The sequence below is a fragment of the Dermochelys coriacea genome, chromosome 2 (genome assembly GCF_009764565.3).
Source record: "Dermochelys coriacea isolate rDerCor1 chromosome 2, rDerCor1.pri.v4, whole genome shotgun sequence".
Classification (NCBI taxonomy): domain Eukaryota; kingdom Metazoa; phylum Chordata; order Testudines; family Dermochelyidae; genus Dermochelys; species Dermochelys coriacea.
This window is the reverse complement of record NC_050069.1, coordinates 91,224,378-91,239,453: the sequence shown is the minus strand read 5'-3', so window position 1 is coordinate 91,239,453 and position 15,076 is coordinate 91,224,378. Positions and strand designations below refer to the sequence as shown.

Below are 15,076 nucleotides of genomic sequence, written 5' to 3'. Positions count from 1 at the left end.
TCACCCCAGCTATATTTCTGTTTTTAGTGTGCCCCAGCTTGATCAGAGTGAAAGTGGGTATGTCTCATGCCGGCAGAATTTGTATCTTCCAGGTCTAGTGCAGACCTACCATCTGAACACAGGGAATCTGCTCTGCTCATGTTCAAGAGGCCTTGGGTAGCTTTTTACTAGTGGCAACATAGACAACACATATGGTTCAGAGAGAAACACATTATCAGAAAGGAAACCATTTCCTTTTCTTTAAGTTATCTTTTCACTGGTCCCAATGCACAGCTCCCTTCTTCTCTATGCTGACAGTGTATATTATCTATCCTAGCCACTCTAGTGTATATTCTCAGAGACCTCCCCAGGACCAACTTGCTTCTTATGCAGCAACTGTGCTATTTGTAAGTTATTTGTTTTTGTGGTAAAACTCATAGGCCAGATCAGGAATTGGGGCCCTACTGTGCTAGGCTCTGTACAAAAGAGTAAAGCAAAAGCAGCCAGAGCTCCAGACAGCTTACAAGCTATGATCATGACCGGATGCAGTATGTGAACAAACAGATAAATGGAGGTGGGAGGCCAAAACCATAAAGATGGGTGGAGCTGGCACAAGTCAGTAATCTCAGTCCTCACCACTAAATAGTCTCAAACTCTTCTGGCTTCAAGTAACCTGGGTCATGGTTCCCTCATCTAGGAAATGAATATTTAGACCTTAAACAGGAACAATTTCTGCTCTATTAAAATGAGGGTCCCAAGTAATATTAAGATCCTATTTATAGCTAGTTTAAAAAGGATTAGTAAATGGTTAATAAATCATCAAGTCCAACCAGTTGTAATTATTGGGGTTACTCTGTTCCCCAGATCTCCAGGGTGCCAGAGTGCCACATCTCAGAGGCATGCACAGTAAGTGCATCAGCCTCTAGGCCTTGTAGGCGTTAACCCAGTAACCGCTCAGTACACATGGTTAAGGGTAAGGTTTTTATTAGGGCTAGCAGGAAAGGGAAAGGCTGCAGATAACCTAAATACAGAGGCTTAAATAGTTCCAGTTTGAAGTGAGCAGGAGCAGTTCCTGTTTGGGTCCTTGGGGGCAGTCCAATCAAGAATTAGGCAGGGCTCTTCCTGCCTAGCGCCTGGGGAGCACTCCCCAGTCCAGTCTCTATTCAACCAAGCAAGCATTTGTGGGTTTCCAGACCAGGCTCAGCTAGTGTATCATTGGAGCCCCACTGCAATGGTTCCATGCCTATCTCCTGCTGATCGCCCATAAGTCCCACACAGACCTGCACTTGACAGTTAGAGGCTGTGCCACCGGTGGCTCTGTCCACAGCTCCTGGAGTTTTTCCTCTATCTCCCTGCTGCCATACAGCTCCCACTGCCAAACAGAGCCTGGCCATTTCCTCCTTCACAACCTTTTCCCCTACCTGGCCAGGGAAGTCCAACCGGGAGGGAGCCTTCCAGACCTGAATCTTTGAGGCTGGTTCTGCAGGTAGGTTAGAAGTACAGTCTGGAAAAGTAGCTAACTTTCTAGTTCCAAGACATTTCTCAAACCAACAGAAAATGAGAGTAGAGTTAGCAGCAAGATACTGAGACGATGTCACTAGAGATGGGCTCAAGCCACTCAGATCTAGATTTTGGAGTGGGGTGTGTGAGAGATTATGCTTCAGATCTGGATTTCTGGTTCAGCCCATTATAAAGGCAAGCCTGAGTTGCCAAGCATAGATCTGGAAGTGGACCCAAAGTCTCTTCAGGATTGAGGATTTAGTTTGTTTTTTTAAACAAAAAGCTGGAAACACCTCACCTCTCTGGCAACAAAACAGGTTTGTTCTATTATGATTCCCACTCTTTATTCCTGCCCCTTTTATTTTCATGCCTCTCCATGCCTCCCCCCTCCCCCATGCTCTCGTCCCCACCACTTACTAACCTCCTTTACTTAGGCAAGAGGGAACAAAGTCAGCATTTCATTTGAGTTGGCAATTCAGAATGAGATTTCTGCAGCATCAGAAGCCACATTGTCTGTAGATGCCAGGTGTGTTCACACAGCAGCCTTTTCCTGACTGTCGCCACCCTGCCACCATCAGATTCGCTGACCATTCACCAGCCCAAGATGACAGGCCATGGAAACAAGCTCGGGGGGGCGGGGGGAAACGGGACGGGACGAATATTTCAGCTCCCTGAAGAGAAAGACCAATGTTATTTTTTGCACAGAACAGCCATACCAGCAGCACTACCGTATTATCCTGGTATTCATGGAGGAGGAGTATCTGAACTGGCCTGAAAAGTATCACAGACCTGAAAGTAGTATCACAGACCTGAAAACCTCACAAACAGAAGAAGCTGGGCAGGAGTTTAGTCATAGGCATTGACTCTCTGGGTGCTCCAGGGCTCAAGCAACCACCAAAAAAAGAGGGTGGGGGAGGTCTCACAACCTGCAAGGCCATATTAATCTTTTGTGGGCCCTGGTGCCTGGACTGTGGTCCTGCCCCCCGCACCCCCGACACCCTGCTCACCACTCTACCTCTCCCCACCCCGAGACCCCACCTGTCTCTCGCCCGGGGAGGAGAGGAGCATGGGCAGGGCCTTCTGTGTGTGGTCGCAGTGTCATGGTGCCATTGTAAACCCAATACTGAGTACCCACAAGCCAGTTTCATTCAGAAATCTACAGTGAGATATAATGTCTTTAAAATGGGAAGTTAGTGAAGACAGCTTGTAGGTGAGTGCAATGATTTTAATATACTGTAATTCATGATAGTGTAATTATGTAGTTCAATACTATTTTAATAATGATTACATTGTTAAGATTCCAATGATAGGCATTTAATAATTAGAATATGAAAGAAGTATATAAGTATGCTGAAAATAGCCACCCCAAAACTGGCACAGCCCCCAACCCTTCTAGCACACACACAGACTCACCTCTAAAAAAAAGCAAAACAAAACAAACAAAAAACCCACTGGCAAAACAAAAGTCAGCACCTGTGGTTCTAGAAATTTGCTCAACAGGGGGAATGGTTTGGCCAAAGTACAATTCTGGCTGCAATTATTATTTTACTTTTGAGTCGGGGGGATTGGTACACTTTAAGAGGCTCCATTTCAATAGGAACAGGAAGTTACAGCATATACAAACACCCATGTAGTATGTAAAATCAAACATTCATCTCTATTACAGTAAAAACAATGAATGAAAGCACTGAAATCCCAAACTATAAATAGAGCAAATGGTGAGGATAAATATTGATCTAGTAGGCAAGTTCCTGTTTCTAATTAGACCTTAACAGCATGTCTTATGGGGTTACTATACCATTGTCTTCCATTCAGATGTAGCAGTACTGTCCTTTTATTTATAAGCTTGAAATTGAGCAGTGTGTGTCAGTGTAGAGCCTTGAAGGCAGACGCATTCTTTTAATATTACCCCCTAGAAATGGCACTGCAAACTTGAATCATTTGAGGGCAGAACACAGTATGCTTGTTGTGTGTGTTTCCGTTCAAAATATTTGGAGAACTCTAACAGGTCATAGACCTCTGGTAGATAGAAATTCTGTTAGTTGAAGTGGTGATAACCCAGACTGAATAAAAATACCTGCCTAATAAAAATAAAACTTCACTTTTATAAAAACTTCCATCTTAGGATCTCAAAGGATTTTGTAAATAAGAATAAGTTAGGGCTGAGAGATAGTTAAGATAGGGAAATTGAGGCAGGCTAATTGAGTGCTTTGCCCAAATTCAAACTGGAAGTCTTTAGTACAGCCAGGAATACAGGCCATATTCCCTGTGGTTTAGCACATGACTAGCCTTCTTCCCTGTTTGTTTGGTCCCCGAGCAGATAGGTGGGATCCCAGGTCAGCACTGCTCGTGCCTGCAAGAAATGCCTTGGGTGCCTAAGCTGCCTGACTCCAGGCAGCAGCTTCCTGTTTGTGGATCACTAAACCAGAGATGCTGGAACTAGAGGGGCTGGGAATGCTGCCACACCCCCTGGCCGGAAGTGGTTTCCATCATACACAGGGTTTACAGTTTGGTTCAATGGCTCTCAGCACCCCTGCCCTAAGTAGAGCTAGGCACCTCCTGCAGCCTGGATTTAGGTGCCTATCTCCTCTGAGAGAGGTGGGGCAAAGGACACTCCCTTCTCTTAATCTCTCCCAGGGCTTAATTTGTGTCAGGACTTGGCAGTTCATAGTCCCGGCAACTCTGGGCATGAGTTAGGCACCTGCCTCACTCCACACCCATACCAGCCAGAAGAAGTGGTGGAGGTCAGAGGGGTACCTGCCTTATAATTTTTAGCCAGTGATTGGAACACTTGCTGAAGATGTGGGTTCAATTCTCCCCTTGTCCCCAACAGGAGAGAGGATTTGAATAGGGCTCTCCCACTCCACAGGAGCATGCTCTAGCTACTGAGCCATGGGATATTTTGATGTGGGGATCCCTTAGTCTCTTCCATTGAATAAGAATAAATAGAGAGTCATTGGGCCAGAGAAAGAGAGACTGACTCAATAGTCAGGAAAAAAGAAAAGGAGTACTTGTGGCACCTTAGAGACTAACAAATTTATTTGAGCATAAGCTTTCGTGAGCTACAGCTCACTTCATCGGATGCCAGTAGTCCGGGTATCCTTTTAGCAGACAGGAGATCCCAAGACTAGTGCCCCTGCTCCAGTCACTCATTTATCCACAGTGGAGCAATCTTCAACAGGAGAGACTGGGGGTTGAGGGGGTGGCCACAACAGAACATCCCCCAGTTCTGTGGGTAGAGCACTCTCCTGAGAAGTGGGAGGCCCCTGTTCAAGTTCTGGCTCCCCATCTAAAAGAGGAAGAATTAAACCTGGATCTCCTACGGTCCCAGGTGAGTGCTCCAGCCGCTGGGCTAATGGTTTTAAGGTGGGCATTGCCTCTTCCGCTGGCTGCCGGGTTTTGAATGGGACCCAATCCAGTAGGCGTGCTCAGAGGCCACCTCACAGATCAGGCCCCACACCTGAAATAAGCAGCTAAATACTTATCTTCCCCTGGTTTGTGGTGCTTAGGTGGGAGATTGAGCATCTGGATGTCTGAGGGAGGCAGCAGTGCACATGCTCACGCAGAAACTTAGGTGCAAAGGGAACTTTTCCCCTGAAAACCTAGGCACCTACAGGTTTGGTGGGATTGCACTGGAGCCAAAACTGGGACTTCAGCACCTAAGTCTGGGGTTTAGGCATCTAGATACCTTTGTGGATCCCACCCACAATAGCTATCTAGAAAGAGCATCCAGTTTCTCTTCCCATCTTTTGTATAGTGGTGTTATTGGCGAGTAGTTAATAGTTGTCCAGGGGCCATGCAATGTTGAGTGGGATAAGAGAGGGGGGGAAAAAAGGACAATAGGCTTTGCAAGAGCACAATGCATAGCACACAAAGCTGGTTCAGTATACCAGACAGCTGCTCAGACTCAAACGGGAGCAGTCCTGAACTACTCACTCAGGCACGACTCACAGTGACTTCAGCAGGAGTTTTACCAAAAAGAGTTCAAGATTGTTCCCATAGCCAGGAATAATCTAGCATGTGGCACACTGACGTGCCTCTTGGAAAGAGAGTCTTAATGCTGGCTGAGCAGGAAGCTTCTCAGAGAATCCCCAGGGTGATCAGTGGACGGGATGCTGGCAGCTGAAGTGAAACAGTTTCATTATGGTGCAGTGAACTGAAAGGGGAAATGAGTCCTGGTTTGTCTAAGTCTCAAACAATATAACTCACATTATTTGTCTGATGTAAGAATTCTTTAGTGTTATTCAAAACCTTAGTTGTTTGCCTTTGTTTTTGTATAGGGAGCATATCTCACACAGATATCCAAAGGGCGGGGGGACCTAGAAATAATATTTACATTAATTTTAAAAGAGAAGAGTTCCAAGGCAATAGTAATCCAGATCTTTTAACTCCAGGGAACAGAGAGTTAAAGTTAATAAAGGACTCAAAGAAACAATACCAAAAGAAAGCTTCATTCGACTCTTGCTTACATCAGTTGCATGGCAGTGTAACTCCACTGACTTGAATGCAATTACTCCTTATTTAAACTACTGTGAGAACAGAAGCAGGCCCAGATGGCATTTGAAGTAACTTGTATAGACAACCCCCATTACTGTGAATTCAGAGCATCAGTTTAAGCATTTATTGGCATGTTTTCAAAACTCATTGGCATAATGAAAAAATGGGGGTGGGGAACGGCCACCTCACTGAATTTACACTGTAGTGATCAGTAAGAGGTTTAGGTAATACAGTGGCTAGCTGTAGATTAGCTCCAAAAATATTCCTGACCTCACTGTGGATGCTCTAAGCCAGGGATACTCAGACTGAGGTTCACGAGCCACAAGTGGCTCTTTAATGTGTTTCCTGTGGCTCTGTGTGATTTAATTATTAATCAATCAGGATTTTTTTACTATGTTATTAACCAATTGTCGAATACTTGGTCAGTCATTTTGTTGTGAGAATTAAAATAGTAAATGAAACAATGAATTCACACAACTGTGGCTCTTTTGTTGATCGCTAATTTGGCTCCTGAACCACAGAGGTCTGAGTATCACTGCTTTAAACCAATGGCAACCACTGTTCTGTTTTGACTTTATTCCCAGATGAGCAGCTTCTAGAAGAGTGAAACTGCAGTCTCATCCCACAAAACATCACTTTCAGGGATTGTCTATTCACAGCAAGCCTTAAGCACAAGCAAAGCAAACCCTAGATGTGGGCCCTGTTCTTTTGGAAGCTGGGTGATGCATTACGAGCTTCGCAACTCATTGTCACCCTTGGTCTTCAGGGCCAGAGAGAATCATAGAATAGAATCATAAAAGATTAGGGTTGGAAGAGACCTCAGGAGGTCATCTAGTCAACCCCCTGCTCAAGCAGGACCAACCCCAACTAAATAATCCCAGCCGGGGCTTTGTCAAGCCGGGCCTTAAAAACCTCTAAGGATGGAGATTCCACCACCTCCTTAGGTAACCCATTCCAGTGCTTCACCACCCTCCTAGTGAAATAGTGTTTTCTAATATCCAATCTAGACCTCCCCCACTGCAACTTGAGACCATTGCTTCTTGTTCTGTCATCTGCCACCACTGAGAACAGCCTAGCTCCATCCTCTTTGGAACCCCCCTTCAGGTAGTTGAAGGCTGCTATCAAATCCTCTATCTAAGCCTCTCCTCATAAGTCATGTGCCACAACCCCCTAATTATTTTCGTTGCCCTTTGCTGGACTCTCTCCAATTTGTCCACATCCCTTCTGTAGTGGGTGGGAGACCAAAACTGGCCTCACCAATGCCGAAGAGAGGGGAATAATCACTTCCCTCAATCTGCTGGCAATGCTCCTACTAATACAGCCCAATAAGCAACTCAGGACCCTACTTATCTGAGATTTCCCTCTCTGTGGGGAAACTATAGTGATTTTAGACCCAAAGACTTTGGAAGACAAACTGTACCGTACTAGCCTGCCTACCCCCATCAATCTCTGAATCCCATCCCCTCTGTTTAGGTATCCCTACACATTGCCAAACCACTCAGCTTTTCTCCCCTCTACTTCTGCCATGGTTGTCTGGCTGATAAGTCTCCATCCTTATCCTTAGGATCATAGAATATCAGGGTTGGAAGGGACCTCAGGAGATCATCTATCCAACCCCCTGCTCAATGCAGGACCAATCCCCAATTTTTGCCCCAGATCCCTAAATGGCCCCCTCAAGGACTGAACTTACAACAACCCTGGGTTTAGCAGGCCAATGCTCAAACCACTGAGCTATCCCTCCCAATCCTTCTCCCACCCCACCTGTGAGTTAAGATTAAGGGCAACCTGCAGGGACATAGCTTCAAGATGTATTCAATTATGGGGATTTCACAAAGTTATACTTCAAGGCCTGTGCTGAACTTGGGAATCTCACAAGGCATCCTAAGAGCACTAATGGCAAGTACCACATTTACAGCATGCAAGCAGATGACAGAATGGGATTGTGAGGTCCCTGACAACAGTTTGGTAATGGATTCATCTGAAGGTAGCCACATGCACTTGCTTAAATATAAAGGTTTGATTTCCTTTTTCCCCCCACTAAAAACTCAAAAGCCAAGGTGTTATATATATAGCATGCTTTCTATATTTATGTGGCCTGCATAATGTTCAGGTTTTAAATAATTTGTTTAAGTAAGTTCCTAAACAGCAGGGTTAGAAAGAACCTTCCAAATGTTAACTCAATGCAGTGATATCTTCCTGAGTCTGCAGTCAGCCTAACACAATAGCTCCAAGAACTTCCTCTTCTTTCTGCACCTCATTCATCTCACTGCTATGATAACATGTCATCATTGGGTTTTAGAATTAAGCATTGACAAGAACTATTTAATTGCTGATCATTTAAAGATACCAGCACAGGGGGACAGGGGAAGCCCATGGAAGAAAGGAGTGTTATTGCAGAGAAATACAGGAGTCTCAGAGAGAGCGAGGAGAATGGGGAAGAAGGGGGGGGGCAAACAAACAAAAACAAAAACAGAAATAAATGAAACATTTTTCTGTTAATGACTCAGTATGATAAGGTACTGAACAAATAATGTAACTACATTGAGAATATAATCAGGCCTTCATATTTGTACAAACCTCTCATTGAGATCTCTGGAATTCTGCTGTGCAGTGAGAAAGTTAAGGAGTCCTGAATCTATACCATGGCCTACAGACCATTAAATATAGAATTTGGCTCCCTCCACAGAGTGAATTTGACACACAAACACACCCCGCCCCCATGCTATCCCTATTGAAGCAAGTATGTTTCTAGGTTTTTCCTAAAAGTTTAGGTTTGCATGTTAGGAACCCCTCAGATCATTCTTAGTAGTGGCAGCTATTTCAACATCTGCGTACCTCCCCCTGAAACCTGGTTTCTATCCCTTACTTTTATTAGGTGCTGTAGTTGACTGCAGTTACCTTCCTCCCATTGACCTTTGTTTCAAATGCTTCGTTGGTTTGCGGGTTCATTTCAAGGGGCTGATGGTTCCACATGGGAAAGGTTTCATCAGACAAACATTAGCTCCAAACAAAGATATGCAATATTTCTCAAAAACCACAGCTGTCACTGTTATTTTACAGGTTGCTTAGCAAATCCAGTGTTATGGTCTCAAAACATTTTGAGGAAAGAAGAGTAGTGACTTGTGTCATTCTGACAAGCTCTGACCTTTCAGTTTCTAGCTCTGGTCTGTCACACACATAATGACTTTCCATGGCTGGAATTATTACCCTGGCTAAGGGGCAGCATTCCAGTGCTACCGTGTGCAACAAGTTGATTATAGCATTATGGGATACTAAATCAAAGTGCCAAAGGTTAGCGTTTGAGAACCAGTTGCCTTAATGGTAAGTGCAGTTTTTTGTAATACAAATATTATCCCTATTAAATAATGGTGTAATTCCACCTAATACATTCAAACTCAGAGGGACAAAAATAGGCCAGCATTTGTATAAGACAGGAAAGGCAACAAGTGGGAAATAACTTTGAGATAAAAATTTAACATTGACCACTAAGACTCAAGTAAATCAATGTAATTTCAGCATGATGGGCTGGGAGTATGGAGCATTTAGGGACAGTTTTGACATATATATGAGAGTGTTCAGTTACCACTTTTATCTCAGAGCACTAATGGTGCTGATTTGGCAAGCCTCAAAATATTTTTATTTTGGCTGGGTGACTTTTTGTGGGGAAAAAGAATCCACATTATTTGTCAGATGCCTGAATTGGCTTACACAACCTTTTCTTTTACTTAGCACAGTTTAAACAAATCTTGAACTAGGAGTTTACAATATAAAAAAAAAAGCAGACAGGGAAAAAAGTTTAACTGCAAAAGAGTCACAGATGGTAAGTTTAACAGCTGGCCAAGGTTCCCCATCATTGTATCATTTTATGACTATTCTCATAGAAGATAGCAAAAAGAAAACATTTGAACTTCATGAAACTCTTCAAGTCTCCCTGTACAGCAAATTTGATTGCACTAACAATGCTGCTGCAGAGATACATTTTTGTTTATTTTTACCCAACTAGGGCTCTCATTGTTGAGATCTCTGCCCTATTCAGTGCCTCTAATCTACAGGAAAACCCATCCACAACTTGCAGAAATCATGAGTCTTCCCGTAGAAACGGTATTTTTAATTTCCAATATCAAAACAAGTTTAGAAGTTTGTTCTGGAAAAATAGGTAGCTGTGAAGGACTGAAGTTTTGTTGTGATTGTTAGGGAACTTCACATTGCCAGCAATGCTGGCTATATTTAAAGGGCCATGTTGATTCTGGATGCAGAGTATAGGGTTACAATGGTGAAGTGAGAAGAGTGCCTGGAAAACATGTGCCAAAGCTCATATGAAGAGATCTGATTCTAAGAGTTATGTTCCTCCCATTAGGGAATAATACCATGTGACCTGCGAGTCCAGTCACAACTATCCAGCACAGCTCAAAGATCAGCTTTCAGAAACTGAATAAAGAGCTGCTTATGAATAACCTACAAACCAAGAAGCATTTGTTAAGTTTTGCTGGTGAAGAATTTCAAATAGCAAACAAATCTGGAACATCCCCACCCATCCACACCCCAAAACTGCTTGGGAACGATTCACAGAAAACAAGCCTGAGGTTTATGGGTTTGTTTGCTTTTTAAACTAAGCAATCAGCTACAAATTATTTTCTTGCTCCCAAGAAAAAGTTGTTTTCTGTGCTTAGGAAATCAAATAGGACATTGATTTCCTCAACTGAATGATCACCAATCAAAGTAGTACCAAGCTTCAGGGGGTATCTTCACTGTGCCTAGACTCACAGCCTGCATCAATAGCTTTCCTGGCCAGCCAAAAATGGGAGAAACTATGCCCTTTCCTCTAGGATGAGAGCCTTGTCACTGTGACCCACATGTTCGTCACCTCATCTCTGAACTAGACTACTGCAAATTGCTCTATTTGGAGGTGAACATATCCACCAATAAATTAAAACTCACATGGCCTGCAACAGAAAACCTTCTAAGGAACAAATATACACATAATACCAGCATTTCACAAGCTCCACTACGTCTCTCTCCTTGGGTTAAATTATTCTTCTATTGGTCTGTAGGGATCTTAACAAGCAGGGTCTGAGCTATCTCATAAGAGCATAAGAATGGCATACTGGGTCAGACCAACGGTCCATCTAGCCTCATATCCTGTCTTCAAACAATGGCTGGTGCCAGATGCTTCAGAGGGAATTAACAGAACAGGGCAATTATCAAGTGATCCATCCCCTGTCACCCATTCCCAGCTTCTGGCAAACACAGGCCAGCGTCACCATCCCTACCCATCCTGGCTAATAGCTATTGATGGCCTTATCCTCCATGAACTTATCTAGTTCTTTTTTGAACCCCATTCTAGTCCAACCTTGAAGAGAGAAACAGGAATATTAAATTATGAAATGAGACAAGAAAAGAAATGGAACAAGAAAAAAAAAAGCAAGAACACAAACTTATGGCTAGAAAGGGTTGGTTTGTTTTTTTACAGTGGTTTTACTCTAACAGAACAGAGGAAGCTGAAAGGAAGGCCCTGATAATTGACCTGGGCAGGAACCGGTATTCTCATGTTGCTGATGACCTAGTTGTTTGGAGCAGCCAAGTACACCAGCATTCCTTTTTTTTTTCCAGTTTCAGCCCTGCCTGAGATCGTTTTAGTGGAATCGTTTGGGGACAGCGTTGGTTGGATTATGGGACAGGCAGTCAGCCCAAGCCTAGGGCTGAGCTCCTGGAGCCACCTATTACATACAACTCTCAGTTTCTCTCTTTAAATGGAAGTGTCTAGCCCTCATGGTTACAAACAAAAGTGTGAACATTTGAACTGCCATACCACAATGATGTCTGCCATCAGCCTGAAACAATACCTGAGGGAAGGGAACTGTCCCATGCATCTGAAAGGATGTTAATGCCAAGACCCATTATTCTGGGTGCTCCGACTGATATCAAACCAGCCAAGATTTTTTTTTGTGACAGGAGGAGAGTACAGGCAGTCCTCAGATTTACGACACAATTGGTTCCTTACAATTGCATCATAAGTCAGAACTTCGGAACTCGGAACCACAATCTACTCCATTGCAGGACTGAGCATCATATACTTGAAACCTATAGTCATAAGTCAAATCAGGGTGTCAATGTAGAAGTGTTTGTGAGTGCCATTCATCATAACTCGGGTATTGTAAAGTCGAGGACTGCCTGTACTCTAGGCCTAGCCACACCCACCTAAGTAGATTACACCAGCTGATGGGATAGGTATAGGGGATTCCTGCTGCCATCCCTGCCTCTATAGGGGTAGGGAAAGAAGTGACTTATGGAGCTGCCTCTGCTGATCACAAAAGGAGAGAGGCCTCTTCGGCTGCTCCAAAGGGAAAGAAGGGGACCCCATGCTGCCACCTTTGCCTCTGTGGAAAGGGAAAGGGCTCTGTTTGCACCATCAGTCCAGATGTTGGTGGGGCCATGGAGGTGGAGTTATGTGGACCCCATGTTGCAGGATGCCATGGGCTCCAGCCCTGTTTGATGTTGTCAGGATGGCCAGTTCCCTCATTCTGAATCGGCAGGACCTGGTAGTTCCTTCCCTCTCACTCTGTTCCCACAAAAAGCACCTATTCATTCAATGGAATCGATTCCTCCCATGCAGTTTACAATTTTAAAAGGCAGGGCAGTGGGAGTTGTTAGAGAAGCTACATGTTCTCACTGTTCTAGAATGAGACAACTGGCCCCCCAGTCACCTTCACAAGACTACACTTGAGTGGATTTGGAAGGAGTGAACTTCTTCAAGACCCAGTGGGTCTTCTTGAAGACCCAGACTGCAGAGGCTGGGCTAGTAGACCATGGTGTAAAACACCAGAAATGGAAAGTAAGACTGCCAAGCTGCCTCTTACAGATGAAGAGGCTAGAAGGTGTGTGGGCCACCTGGCTGTCTCCCCGAAACGACATGCAAACTTTAGGGAAGGGGAGCTTGCTGCGTAGGGTTCTCTCCACTCCCAAATGCCTGCCTGGCATGAAGCACGGAGAGTCAGAATGGTGATAGACCACCAGACTCATTGTTTCTTTTGCCTTTTTTTTTTTTTAAATGAAAACATTATTTTAATTAAATATATAAAATTAATCTGAGCCTAGTGAAAGTGAAACCACTAATCTAAAGATACTCACCAATGGCCTGACACAGGAGGGGCTGAGCGTCCTCTGCTAGAACTGAGGACACGCAGGCCTGAGAAGGAGCAAGCCTCAGTGAAGCATAACATTCTAGGTGTCCTGCCAGAGCAAGCTCTGGGACTGTGTTTATATTTTTGAATATTAATATAGTACATAAGAACTCAGGATTCTTCCTGAGGATTAGGAGTGGAAGAAGCCATACATTGAAGCTCACTGACAGTCTTTTTTAATTAGCAAAAAGTGATGGGGGAAGGGGCACAAGAGAGAGAGAATTATATTTCAGTACAATGAGTCTGCTAACTATTACATAGCTCAGGGCACTGAGTCAGATTTCCAGCATCTAGTAATTATTTTCGTGGCTGTACTAAGATAAATTAATGAAATTTGGCAGTTGGACACAGTATGTACATTAGCATTTTCCCACCTCAAAATTGCAGTCTTCAATTAAGGGCTACACATGGATCTCCAGTGTATTGCTCAACTGCATACAGATAGGATGCCAGAATTCAACCAGTACTTTATATGACGATAGGATTATTATTGTAATAAGTTAAACATACATATACAAAAAACTTCTAAAAGCAGCTAAGATTGTTAGGGCAAACCCCACCCAACTCAAAACCAACAAAACCAGGAAATACAGAATAAAGCAATAAAACATATTCATCACCTTCCTATACTACAATCTCTAATCTACAGTTCTTTACAGTAATCAGGAAGGTGCCACCCAGACAACCTTAACTCTGCCCTCTGCAGGATAAAAAGGTGAGATGCTTCTGTATTTCCTTGTTTGCAGGGGTTTGAATTGCTTGCTATTGTCTCTTTACAGCTTTCACATTTTTCCAGGGAGAGTTTTTGTAATATTCGTGTTACAGGGCAGGGCTTCTCCCCAGCACCCAGCCAGGCACTGCCTCACCCACTTTCCTTTAAATGGGTTTATTATCCAAACATAAGTAAAACAAGACACTAAAAGTTCCTCAGCTTACCCTTCTGAGCCAGTCCTTATTCAGCCAGCTCTGCTCACCACCAGCTGTTACTCTTCTGAAACAGGCAGATCCAGAGCAACCTTCCTAGGCTCCAAGCTCCCATCACAAGACTTAACACCACTTCACTATTACACCTCTCCCCAGGCACCGGCTACCCCAATTACTCCTGCCCTTCCTGCCCTCTGACAGGTCATTATAGCTCACACGTAGCCCCACCCTGTCCCTTTAAGTATCTCAATTAGGCCACCTGCCTTGACAGAGAGGCACTGGGCATGGTCTACTCACAAGGACACCAGTGACAACTGGATTTGTTAACTATATTATATATTGTTATTAGTAAGGAGAGTTGATATATGGTTTGTAGAGTAATTGTTTTGGGTGATTTTTAGGTCAGGGAGAGGTTCAGTAAATTTGTGAGTTTTGAACAGTTCTGTTTTCCTGTATTGAAACAAATGTTGATAAATACACCATTTCACAGTTAATGTTCTTTGAAACATGAACAACAGACCATTTCATTAAAACTGCTCCATGCTGGGAATGTACGCTAGTAGTTGGAACTGCAGATTTGCGTTCTGTTCCTGCCTCATTGTTTGACCTTGAGAAAATCCCTGAAATGCTTGGTGTTTCAGTTTAACCATCTGAACAAGGTATAATAATTGTGTAACTCTCCCCTGTCCCTTCAGAGAGGGGGCACATGTCTGGGCTATGCAGGTTGTCTTCACACTGCAAGAGAAATCAGTGATTCAGAGTCTGGATTTATTCTTAGGGTATGCCTCAAGAATTGATCCAGTTGGAGGTTAAGGCAGAGAGCAAGCTCCCCTGCCATTTGCAACAGCTCTCCCAAAAAGAAACTGAATCACAAAACTGACAATACTTCTTCAAAGACCGACCAGTGCTCTCACACTAAAATAACAACTTGTAAAACAATGAGTAACGGCACCATCTGAGGGCTCCTGCCATAACAATATCCCCATCTCACAGGT

At 43.8% G+C, this 15,076-nt stretch overlaps 1 long non-coding RNA gene across 2 annotated transcripts in view; it reads right to left on the bottom strand.

Annotated features, from left to right (window-relative positions):
* Nucleotides 1-14,258, bottom strand: part of LOC122458722 — a 52,729-nt gene extending 38,471 nt beyond the window's left edge. For both annotated transcript variants that reach the window (XR_006278911.1, XR_006278912.1), the window contains exon 1: nucleotides 14,094-14,258. This is a non-coding gene — a long non-coding RNA (uncharacterized LOC122458722). The remainder of the gene's footprint in view (nucleotides 1-14,093) is intronic.
* Between the last annotated feature and the right edge of the window lie 818 nt (nucleotides 14,259-15,076).